Source organism: Atta colombica, unplaced genomic scaffold, assembly GCF_001594045.1.
Source record: "Atta colombica isolate Treedump-2 unplaced genomic scaffold, Acol1.0 scaffold26, whole genome shotgun sequence".
Classification (NCBI taxonomy): domain Eukaryota; kingdom Metazoa; phylum Arthropoda; class Insecta; order Hymenoptera; family Formicidae; genus Atta; species Atta colombica.
Genome location: NW_017259359.1, coordinates 271,351 through 283,209, shown reverse-complemented (window position 1 = coordinate 283,209; position 11,859 = coordinate 271,351). Strand labels below are relative to the sequence as shown.

Sequence of the window (11,859 nt, the reverse complement as noted above, 5' to 3'; positions counted from 1 at the left end):
GTGTGTGTGTGTGTGTGTGTGTGTGTGTGTGTGTGTGTGTGTGTGTGTGTGTGTGGAGAGAGAGAGAGTGTAAAGTTTTTTTATTCAATCATAAGCTTCAGTTACAAACGTCAAGATATGAACAAAATAAAAGACTGTATACGTCGAAAATCGATCGAGTGCAAGGAGTACCGCCCGTCATGTCATCGTATGTCATGTTCGCCAAGTCCACCATCATCGAGAAAGCGAAATATTGGGAATGTCCTAGAGAAAAAACATTAAAGTCGCCAATGTCATCATCAACACCGCAAAATATAAGTTAAACAGTATGTATCTTCTTTATTTACAAATGCGTTTATGATGACTAGTGTTAATGTATTTTATTCTCTGCTAAAAGCGAACAGTAATCAACAAGTTTTTAATACTTTTTCCAGAAAGCGCTACTATTGATGATCAAATGCCGCTGATCTTAGCCGAACAACCAAATGCCGCTGATGTTCGAATCATCGATACCTACTACGTTATTGCTCGATATCCAATTGCATTTTTTAAAAATATTTTCTAATACTACATATAAATTAATGTAATTATAAATAATAATAAATTTTGTATTTTTTAATCCTTGTTTGTTTCTTTCATTTTTCCATGTACCTAATCCATTACACATTTCTATATTGTTCTTGATATTATAGCTATTTTCTATTCAGTAATTTTTTTATATTGTACATATGTACAGATTCCGCAAAATCCAAATTCAAATCATCGTATGGATAAAAATCTGAATTTAGATAGAGTTTCACGTTACTCAAATTATAAGCGTCGAATCGCTTGCATCTTGCAATATGTTGTTCTTCGATTGGTCTGCAGAGCAAAGATAACGTATCGCGGCTTCTCAAGCTGAGTAACATTTTGACGGCCCATGAATGTTTGGTCGTATTTTGTAACAGAGGATATTCATACAAATTCCACGAACAAAAACTCATGCTCAGATAATGATTTTTCTAATGCTTGTATCATCGACAGCTTATTTATTCGCTCAATAACACGTGCGGCCTTCGCCACTGCATTTTTGAACAATTCAAACGTCGGGTTTGTCGCCGGATCTCCAATCAGACAATTATTGTTATTGCGCGATCTTATCAATATCAACTCGCGACAAGCGTTGATGACCATGCGTTTGTAATCCTTGCAAAAGTCCAACAGCATGTTGAGCGGTATGCAAAAATTAAAGTGTCCTTCCTCTGTGTCGGATCTAGTGTTCCATCCAGCGTTCAGCGCAATCAAAGATTTGTCATACGATGTCAGCGAATAATTCTTGATGATACTAGTAATTCCGACGTTTCTGTTGCGATCGATACCGTTGAGTTCATTTTGAATTTCATCAAACATGAACGCGACGCAATTATTTGGCAATACCGCGGTAGTACCTTGGACTTTTCTGTTTCTCTGTTTTCCTTCAACATATAGAAAGCTTTCGCATAGCAATATGTATAAATCCTGCTGAGTATTCTTATCTCGCAAAGATTTTAAAAATTTAACATTCAGCAGGATGAATTTCTTCTTCCTGATGCAGCTGGATGAGTGAATGTTGTCGAGCGATTATGTTACCGGCCTTGTAAAGAATGTATCTCTCTACGGTGTTCCGCTCCGTTCAACACGAGCATCTCACGCTCGCGCTATCGTTATCATCGTCGCAAGAGTAATCTGACGATGATCTCTTCTCCTCGAAAATCGAAGAAAATCGTCAATTATCCGTTTTCGACAACGCGTATCGTTAAATCCGTAATGCTCTATGCGGTGATCGGCAAATAAATGATTTGCGCGGGCCTTTCCGATATCTTATATCCCGGCGACAATTCGGCGAAAATTCGTGTATTGTGTGTGCACCTTTACCGTTGCTGTACGCGCCCGCGGTTACATTACACTCGCGGATAACGTTTATATTCATTATGTTGGTCGACACGTCTGATTCGTGCACCTTCGTGGTTGTAGTATATACGCTTTGACGAGAATCCCAGCAGCGATCCGACGCTGTTGTGCTTGTCAAAGTTAATTCTGTAGGCATCTAATCTCGCATTTCATCGTGTTATAGTTTGCGCACAGCATTATCGGGTATTTTTCATCCTCACCATCATCATCGATGTCATTATTACTATTGTTATCACGTATTACGTCAACGGTTTCAAGTGCGTCGCGCTCCAGTTCCTTAGGCAGTCGAAGATTACCGAAACTAACAAAGTATATTACGCGGTTGTTCCTCTTCGCGTAGGCTACCCAATAACCCTATCGCATCGTCCAGATTCATGATACCGCTTTCGTTTCGACGTGTGTCGCTCGTCGGTAATGCATAAAAATATCTCTAAAGTACCGAAGGTACGCGCATACGTCTCGCGAGCACTTCAATTGCACGTTGGTAGTTGCACCCGAGGATATTTTTATCGTCTCTTTGGTGTTTTTGTTCTTTGCTGCTACAACTTGCTGCCCTGTCCGCATCCGTATTTGTGCGGAACGAAATAGTTCGCGGCTTTGTTCCATTGCGCTATCGTGACATTGCGCTGACAGCTCCTCGAGTTGACGCCGCGTGGCTTTGCTATCGTTTACCGCTTTCGCCATGCTGACCACTCTGTCAATCAAGAAGGACCCGAGTGTGCCCAACTGACAGAAAAAGTAACATGCCGCCTCATTTCGCCGTCGATAATATCCGTTTTTTCGTTGTTTTTTTTCTTGTTATCTTCTTGTTATCTTCTTCTTCGGTTTCATGCCCATGCTGAGCTTGTTCTTGGTTTTCATCGCTCCAAACAGCAGCGACGGCTCTCTCGCTCAGAACCGAATCTCTCGCAGTGATGCTTTATCGGTGAGTACCTTGTCCGTCGCGTGTCTATCAGTAAGGTCGTTGCTCCGAGAATATACAATGTCGTTCTCGGTACGCCACGTCCAACGAATTTATGCCCGTGTCACCTCTAATCGCTTCGTAAGCCGAGTGCCCGGACCGTAAAACTAGTAGCCCGAGTATGTAACTCCAAAGGACACGCGTTTATCGCTCGATTCAGCAGACCGCCGCGCGACGCCGATATTCGCCATATTCCTTTATTTTCCGGTGCCGGATGATGCCGGACCGTCGATGTGCGTTCGCTGCTATGACTGATTGTCGTGGCGCACATCGATAGTCCGAATAGTGCTTGTTGCAGCGACGATATGTTCAAACATCTGAATCCGCCTTCACGTGTTCAAAAAGCTTGTCTCACGTAGTCGATATAGTCACCATACACGCGTACGACCTTCGGTATACACTGCAGTTGCTCGACGCTCAAGTCCTGAATGTCGAAAGAATGACGCAGCGCGAGATACATGTTGTTACTGCGCGACTCGCGGATTCGCGCGCCTTTAAATAGGCGATCGAGAGCGCACAAGTGTATACCCGTAGTGTGAGCATGAAATTCGTATGGCAACCGTTCACGATATGCGTCACGAACTGTGACGCGAAATCGTGAATAATGCGAGGCGGCATGGAGAAACGCAAGCACGGCGACCTATCGAATTGCGGTAAAACCAACGTTCTTATAAGCTTGATCGAGAGCCCGAATGGCATACGTTTCAAGAACGTGTACGTCTACTCAAAATCGTTGCATCAATCAATATCTCAAAAATTTGCGTCTATCGATGAAATCGGCAATTTTACGTTCTCCAACAACAGCGGCATCGTTCCATCGAGCGAGGCGCATCCAAATTCTATTTTTATTTTTGATGATGTAACATGAAACAAGCAGGATGCAGTGAGAGAATACTTTTCGATGGGTCGCCATGCGAACGTCAACTACTTCTATCTCTGTCAGATGTATGCGAAGATATTTAAATATCTTATACGTGACAACGCCAACCTGCTGATCCTGTTCAAATGATACCAACTTGAAACATGTTTATAACGATTATGTAAATACCATGTCATGTAAATGACATGTCACAATGAATTTTGCGCGATGTGCCGCGAACGTTGGCAACAAAAATATGGATTTCTAATGATAGATAAGGGTAATACACTTACAAATGGTAGACACAGAAAAGGATTTAACGAATTCGCGATAGCGTAACGTGACCAGTCGTTGTCGATACTTCGCCAGAGACGAACATGGCAGATGTGCGCAAGCGTAAAAAATCGCAAGAGAGATCGAAAAGACGAGCGAGTCGATCTGCAAGAAATATCGCGCTCTGAAGACCAGTAGAATCGAGGAGAGCATCGCGTTAGATAGATCTTTAAATCTCTTATCGAGTTACTGCGATTTTTCATCGACAGCCCTGGCGTGCGACAAAGAGAGAGTCGTGCAATGATAACGCAGAATTTGCCTCTAAACGTGAGAAGAAGGAGGAGGAGAAAGAGGAGAAGGGAGAAGAAGCATGTGAGACGTTCGAGCGTTCCGCGAAATCCAATAATCGATCGCACGATCGCACGATCGCGACAACCGCTCTGCATGCCAAATCATATCGACGATAGAGTCGTTGGAGAACGTTTTCGAAATGATGGAAGATTCGCTAGCGACAAAGGTTCAAAATCAGTTGTAAACATCGGAAGATCGAGAGGCATTACGAGCTGGCTTGAATCCGCTGAATCAAAATATGAATATGAGGCTGTCCTAAGAAGAGCGCAAGATAAAGAGAGTGATATAGATTATGTGTATAGCGTTTACCTACACAAGGATGGATTGATATTTGGCAATAAACGTTCCGACGTGGATGATGTGAACAACATAATTCGACGGCGTATGGGTACACCCAGTCTTTATGAGTTTTTCAAGAGAATTTCCGACGATTTCCACTACATGGAAGACGATAAGTACAAAAGTATGCTGCTAGCGACGAACGCGCACAAATACAATCTGCACTATTCGCAGGATCGAGTATTGAGCAACAGGAGATGTAAGTACAAATAATCGTGTCGTTGATGTCGATCATGCCCAAGAAACAGAAAAAAATCTGGAAAAAGATTACCTCATACAACGATGACGCTGAACGACAGCGTGATCGATTATGTGCACTAGAACGATCCCAACGAACTAATGGATCGTCTACGATTGCTCGTAGACGTTTCACACCGAACAGACAACAACGTTTACAACGAGATGCTGTCGATCATCGAGGAATGTCTCGAAACCGGTCTCATTAAACTGCATATGCATGAAATGGGTCAGTAGAGTTGTGTCATTGAGAAAAAAATTTTTTTTGTTTCCTGTATCATATGTATCACGCGCCGAATCATGAAAAAGAAATCCGATGAAAAGAGAGAAAAAATTAGCTCCGAGAGACATCGGCTCATTGAATTGCACGCTCCGGCGAAAAGAAATTTTCCGCGAAGATGCGTCATAGTCTGAATGAATATGATGATCCACAGATCATCCACCATGCCACAGCAGGCTGATGTCATCGAGATGCATACTCACATTTCAACAGAGGTCATCACTATATACTCATCGATGTATTAAGCAAGTACGCGTGGGCCATACCGCTCAAGAAGTGGAAGCGAGACGGCTGAAGCTATTGCTGAGATAATTCGAAAGAGCAAGAGATGTCCAAAAAATCTATAAACTGATATGGGAAAAGAATTTTATAACGTTGACATGCAACGGCTCTTGAAAAAATACAACATCAATCATTATTCAACGTACTTCGTAATGAAGCTCGTCGATTCAATCACACATTAAAAAACGATATGTGAATGATGTTTACACTTAACGGAAACTATAAATGGATCAATGCGTTGTCGCAACTTGTATCAGATTATAACACGCGCAAGCATCGAACGATATGCGTCTCGTCGATGTTATTCCCGTGATCGCTGAAAAACTCTTGGTAAACATCGCGAGTCCGGCGAAATTCAAAATAGATGATTCGTGTGAACAAATATAAAACCGTCTTCGAGAAGGGTTATACATCAAATTGGACCGAAGTATTTAAAATCGCTAAAGTGCATATTGATCCCATAACCTATTTACTGGACGATTATCGCGGAAAATCTATTTCTGGAGTGTTCTACGAACATGAATTATTATACATAATTTCACGTTTTTTGCAATATAGCGGTAACATATATTCGTGGTGAAATACAAACAGACCTTTGATCAAGTATACACATTGCTACATAGATCGGTTTGTTGGACTTCAACTCAAGTTTACGAATTTCAATTGCTATCAGATTTTCAGCAAATACACTTCTACTGTGAAAATTCGGCTTCGCGATCATTGCCTCTGCGCCGTATTGTCCATCCCATTGTGTTAATAATTTTTTTACATTGATGTGATTGCGAACGTTCTCCATAGTTTTGTCGAATACTGCATTATTTATTAACTTAAATAAATTTTTCTCAAAGTCATTCTTCGCAAGCGTTATAAATTTTATATTAAGTTCTATATAATTGCGAAGCCATGGTTGTGCGAATTGCAATACGCGATGAATCTTTGTTACACGAAAACCGTGATGCATGCATTGCTGCAAATTGCGATAATGTATAATGTAAGTGTTTTTTGTCATACACAAACGCTAAAAGTTTATCCTGTTGCTTGCCAGATGATTTATCACATTGGGCAGAATGGCAAGTCAACGTGTTCGTGTAAACGCTCCGAATATTCTAAGTCAACTTCAAGAACATAACCTGAGCGAATCTTGAGCAATCGCATTAATGTCAAAGTCCGAGACGACTCATCGAAATTTGGTGTATAGCAACGATTGATACATCGCCCATCCGTATATAATAGATTATTAAACATCCGTATAGATTATTAACATCGAAGTACATCATGTAGAAGATTTCGACGGATCGTACGACTGCATGTATTTATTATTGGCTTGCGCGTACCTGTTGGAACATTGATTAAAGAAACTAAGCTTGATAAACATCACCATATCGATGTCAGTGAGCAGTCGAATGATTCGCGCGGTGGTATCGCCGTAAACACATATCCTGCAGCTTGTTAATGTATTCGTATGGAAAAATCCCTTTTCGTATCAGTAACTTGAAGTCTTCTTCGGACAAATTGTAAAATTCGAAGTTTTTATTGAGAAAGAATATTAATTTGTTAAGATTAGTACTTAAAAATTTATAAGAATCGATGAACCGTAATTTTATATTATTTCGCGAATTTGATCTTTCAGCGGTATCTTTAACATTTTTTGTAAATATATATTTTTATATATTATTATATTTTATATATTTTTATATATTTTTCCTTTGTTATTGGTAATAAATCTGCCTATGCGGAAGCTATTTTTTTTATAATAAAATGTGAGTCATAAATTGTGGAAAACTATGAAAATAAAATATGATTAATTTAATGCAATTTGAATGCGAGGGACCCCTGTAACGACAGATTAAATGACAATGATCGCTTATTCGATTATCGTCTAGCGCGAAAGGCTTTTCGCACGTGACAATGCGTCGCGCTGCGCAATGTTTCCCACTGTTCGACAAAATTTTCATGGGGACATTAGCTGCTAAAATTTTTTTTACGCGATGTGCTAAACTTCTCAGTTTTTCGACGAACTAAATCCAGATCGCGATGAAATCGATATTTTGATAGTAAATTGTCATACGAACAGTGCACGTAGTATCCTATGCTAAATACTTGATGATGTTGACATACGCGTAGATACTTCCTGATCGTTATCAGTTTTCTCGAAGATACATTCTAGATCAGCGTAAACGATAAATGGAACTCGTTCCTTCCTATTATAATTGTTAAAACTCAACCACTTGTCGTCGTCGCTCGGTAGTCGGATAACGTTGTTTATTCGTCGGCAATCTATCATGTGTGACAATCTCGTTGGCATAAAAATAGGAATGTAAACAGTTACAAATAAAAATAATGTTAATTTTTTTTAAAGAAGAATTCGCTTTTATTAATATCATATACTTATCGATCGAAAATGTACTTTTGACTATGATGTTTACTCAATTGCGAGCTCAGACAGATGAGCCGGGACAGATTCTACCAAATGACTCACATTGTCGTCTTGCGGATCTTGCAAATGTAAATTTACATGTTTCTCTCTCTCTCCTTTCTGTCATCAGTGAATCGTATCGGGAAAACGTTTAGCGTTTTCTGTCCCTCGATACATGTCAATGGACATGTCATTGAGATGTTCGAATTTTGTTACGTCTTTTAACGTTATAAGAAATTCTATATTTTGCAAATTCAGCATCACATAATGTGGATAAGAAGATTTACGATCCGCGTTTCTTTCGGCTGGGTACAGAGCGACCACGCGAAGCACGCATTGTCCATCGATCGTTAATAATCGCTCTCTTGGTCATTATCTCTTGCGACATTTCAAAACGACATCCAATACGCAAATGGCATTTATACTTATTAAGATTTATTGTAAGATTCAGAATTCGCGACACCCACCCACTATCACGTTCTTGAAACTCTTCGAGAGATGTGACTTCGATGATGTGCCGCTCGTACCACTTACGCAAATTCGATGTTTGAAAGAGTTAATAAATAAGAGTTTTTAATATTAATACTTTTATTGGCACATTTATCACTTGTCGTAAATTCGCCATTAAATATCGCGTTCGCTTTTATACAATTGTGTCTTTCTATTGCGTCTTGCTCTCGCTCGAGCATTATACTGCTTCTAAAATGTCTTCTAAAAATCGCGACTCGATATAATTCGCGTTAATTATCGCACCGGTTAAAATTCGATTTTCAAACCCTGCATCGATCTCTCATCATCAATTGCCAAACAAAAGATCTTTCCATGTTATTGTCACTGTTATTGCTAATGCTCGTATAATCATTACCAAAATGCAAAAATCGTTTTTCTAATTGAGTTTTGTACTCTCGAGTCATGCAAGTGTAGCGAGAAAAAAAGATTGTCTGTATTAAAGATTGTCTGTATCCAGTGGAGAGTCGTGGGCTCTCCACTGGACAATTTCTAATCGCTGAGATGCTTGATTGCATTCTTCAAGCTGTTTAATAAATTCATTGCATTCTTCTATCCACTCGCGAACACTCCTTCAAGATAGCAATTTGATGGAATCGTTTCAACAGATCGCGCTCTACTTGAAATCTCGATCCATATTTACGATTTACTAACAGTAAGACAAGTTCGCTCTCATAGATTTCAACGTATTATAATCTGGCTTTCTAGACTGAATTTATTTTCATCCATAACTCCCTCCTTTCAAAGCATTATGCGTTCTTTTCAAAATGTGCTTCAAAAAACGCTCCACCTTCATAAAAATTTATGAAAATACAATTCTATCGAGTTTTACTTACATTTACACTTCTACTAACTCTGAAACATATTGCAAAAACATATTCGATTGTCTTCCTAAAAAAAGGATAAACGATCGAGGCTCTTTTCAAAGAAGGAAGACATTGAGTTTGCAATATCATTGATTTCGAGCAGCCAGATGTTGGCATTCAATCGATTAATTATGAAATTTGATATTTATTTAAAATAATTAATAAATGTTGTTTCTAGAAAAATTACATTACACCATATCTTGGCCAAAAAACGGAACATATACCGGCGAATAATCTTTGTAACACTTTTCGTTTTACAATCATTTGTTTTTTGTATTGTTTGTTCATGCAATATTCTCTTTTTTGTGATGTTTTTTGTTGTCTTGTACGTGACTGCAGTCTCCAAAATCTGTGATCTTACTGCCATTCCGTCATATTCCAAAGAATCTTCCGCGTCCCGCATTTCCCTTGGAGTTCCCGAGTTAGAATTCCCACAGTATTACTATTCGTAATGTTTAAGTCATGCAAATTGACAAAGATGCAGCTTTTAATCATCACGGAACATGAAGCGTTGTATTGAAAGTTTGTTGAACACATTTAAAACTTAAAAGGTAGAAATGTTAAAATCAAATATTGTATAAAAAGATCACACAATTTAATAGAACACACGCCAGTGTACGACGATATATCACTCATATATCTGAATACGGATGTGTTCTCTAACAACTGATTATTGATTGTTCACTAAATTGCGCCGTTTATCGTTGCTGATTCTCATTAGCCTACTATATTTATCTTTTTGTATTGTTTAAAATTCGAGTCCTAATATAATTATTGTTACAATTTATTTTCTCATACTGCAATATAGTTCTCTTTTGCGTGAAAAATGCTGGGAGGTGATTTTCCTGCTAAAGGATTGCAGTTTAAAAATCAATTTGTGCGTATTACGAGCTTCTAAATAAACAGATAATTTTCCATTAAATGATTTGTTTTCTCATACTGGAGCGTAGTTCTCTCTTACAAAGAACAAGGGTTTTCCTGCTAAGCGGTTCAGCTCAAAAATTAAAGATTATATATTTTTATACTAGATTTGTGCTAGAATCATATTAATAAAGTTTTAGATGTAGTTCTATTTTCAATTTTCAAGACTTATCTCTTGAGTATAGACTAGTTTTGGGAATAAGAGATGGAGCTTGAAAATCCAAAGAGCACTGATTTAAGAGCTCATAAAGTTCTTAATTCTGAGCCTAGGAACGATTTTTATTGTTAATTTTAAGAAGCGATCTGAGTGGATGTCCAGCCTCCTCCCCTCCTCCCCACTTTTAAATTAAGATTCCTGCTAACCAATATAAGCTCGAAAAAAATTTTTTACGGATTTAGAAACTCACAAATTGCTGAATTATTCGTTTTTTTATTTCGATGGGAGAAAGGGGGGCCAGCTGGACAAGGGTCCATTCTGTTCTTATGCAAAAAATTTATTATTTCTTTTCAAATGTATAAATGTATGCAAAATTTCTTATAAGGAACCAGGTTAATTTAAATGAAAATGACAGATCTTCTTCTTTTTCTACTGTCAATCTTCTGTTAAGTTATGTCAGCACACTCTGTTCGGTTTCTGCTTGCAATTAGATTCTGCTATTAGATTCTATCGGCAGATTCTATTTGATTTCTGCTGCCAGTCTGTTTGCAAAGATTGTTAACAGTTCTGTCGGCAGAATAGAAGGCAGGAGCAGAATGCGACATCAGTTGTGATCAGTCTGCTAACATCTTCTGATTAAATCTGCTTCCAGTCTGTTGACATTCTGTTAACATTTTGCTATCTGGGGAAGTTTAATATGCATTAAATAACGTAGTACATTGATGAATGAATTATTAGAACATTAGCTTCGTTCCGCTACAATAAAAATTGAAGTCGATATTGCAAAAATTATTAAAAACATTTAAGTTTAAAGTGTATTGATGATTACACGTGTAGTGAGAAAATATAAGAAAAAAAGTTTATGATAGAAAAAGATCCACATTATTATAACGGTCTAAGTTATCTCTGAATTCAGCTGAGTTGGAGGAGGAATCATCTACCAGCACGTTTTGCTAGGCCTGATGAAAAGTTAAAGAAAGGTATAGAGGGTGTGGGACAGGATACCCAAATTGAACAGTCGTACTTTCTGTGGATGGTGTTACTGATCTGTTAACTTTTTTTGTATAAGCATAAATTTCCATCTTACATTAAGTATTCACGTGTCATCATGAAGAATTAGTTCCGATACGATATATTGTAGTTCAAGTACAGTAAAAATCTGGAATGGATGCGTGACCGTACGAGTATATATTTTTGTATTTTTGTCAAACATTATCCAACTGTAGTAAAATGAGTCAGACATAAGTAAAGAATTTCGCACCACTTTTGTAAGTGGCGCATAAAGAGATTGGACCCCCAATTGTGGAATAATCTTAACATTGTAGTTTTTAACATTATAGCAGAAATAAGACGCTATTTTTTTTAACCTTTCTTGTTAATAACTTTCGAACAAAACATGATCGCAGAATAAAAACCTTCTGAAAATCAAGGCCACGATCTGAAATATATGTTAAGATCAAGATTAACGAAACTGGGGCTGTTATTTTCATCATTTACCCGAA

General features: G+C 38.2%; 1 protein-coding gene across 1 annotated transcript in view; it reads right to left on the bottom strand.

Moving 5' to 3' along the window:
* Positions 1-11,859, bottom strand: part of LOC108689116 — a 277,007-nt gene that overhangs the window by 96,013 nt on the left and 169,135 nt on the right. The gene's annotated exons all lie outside the window — the stretch shown is intronic.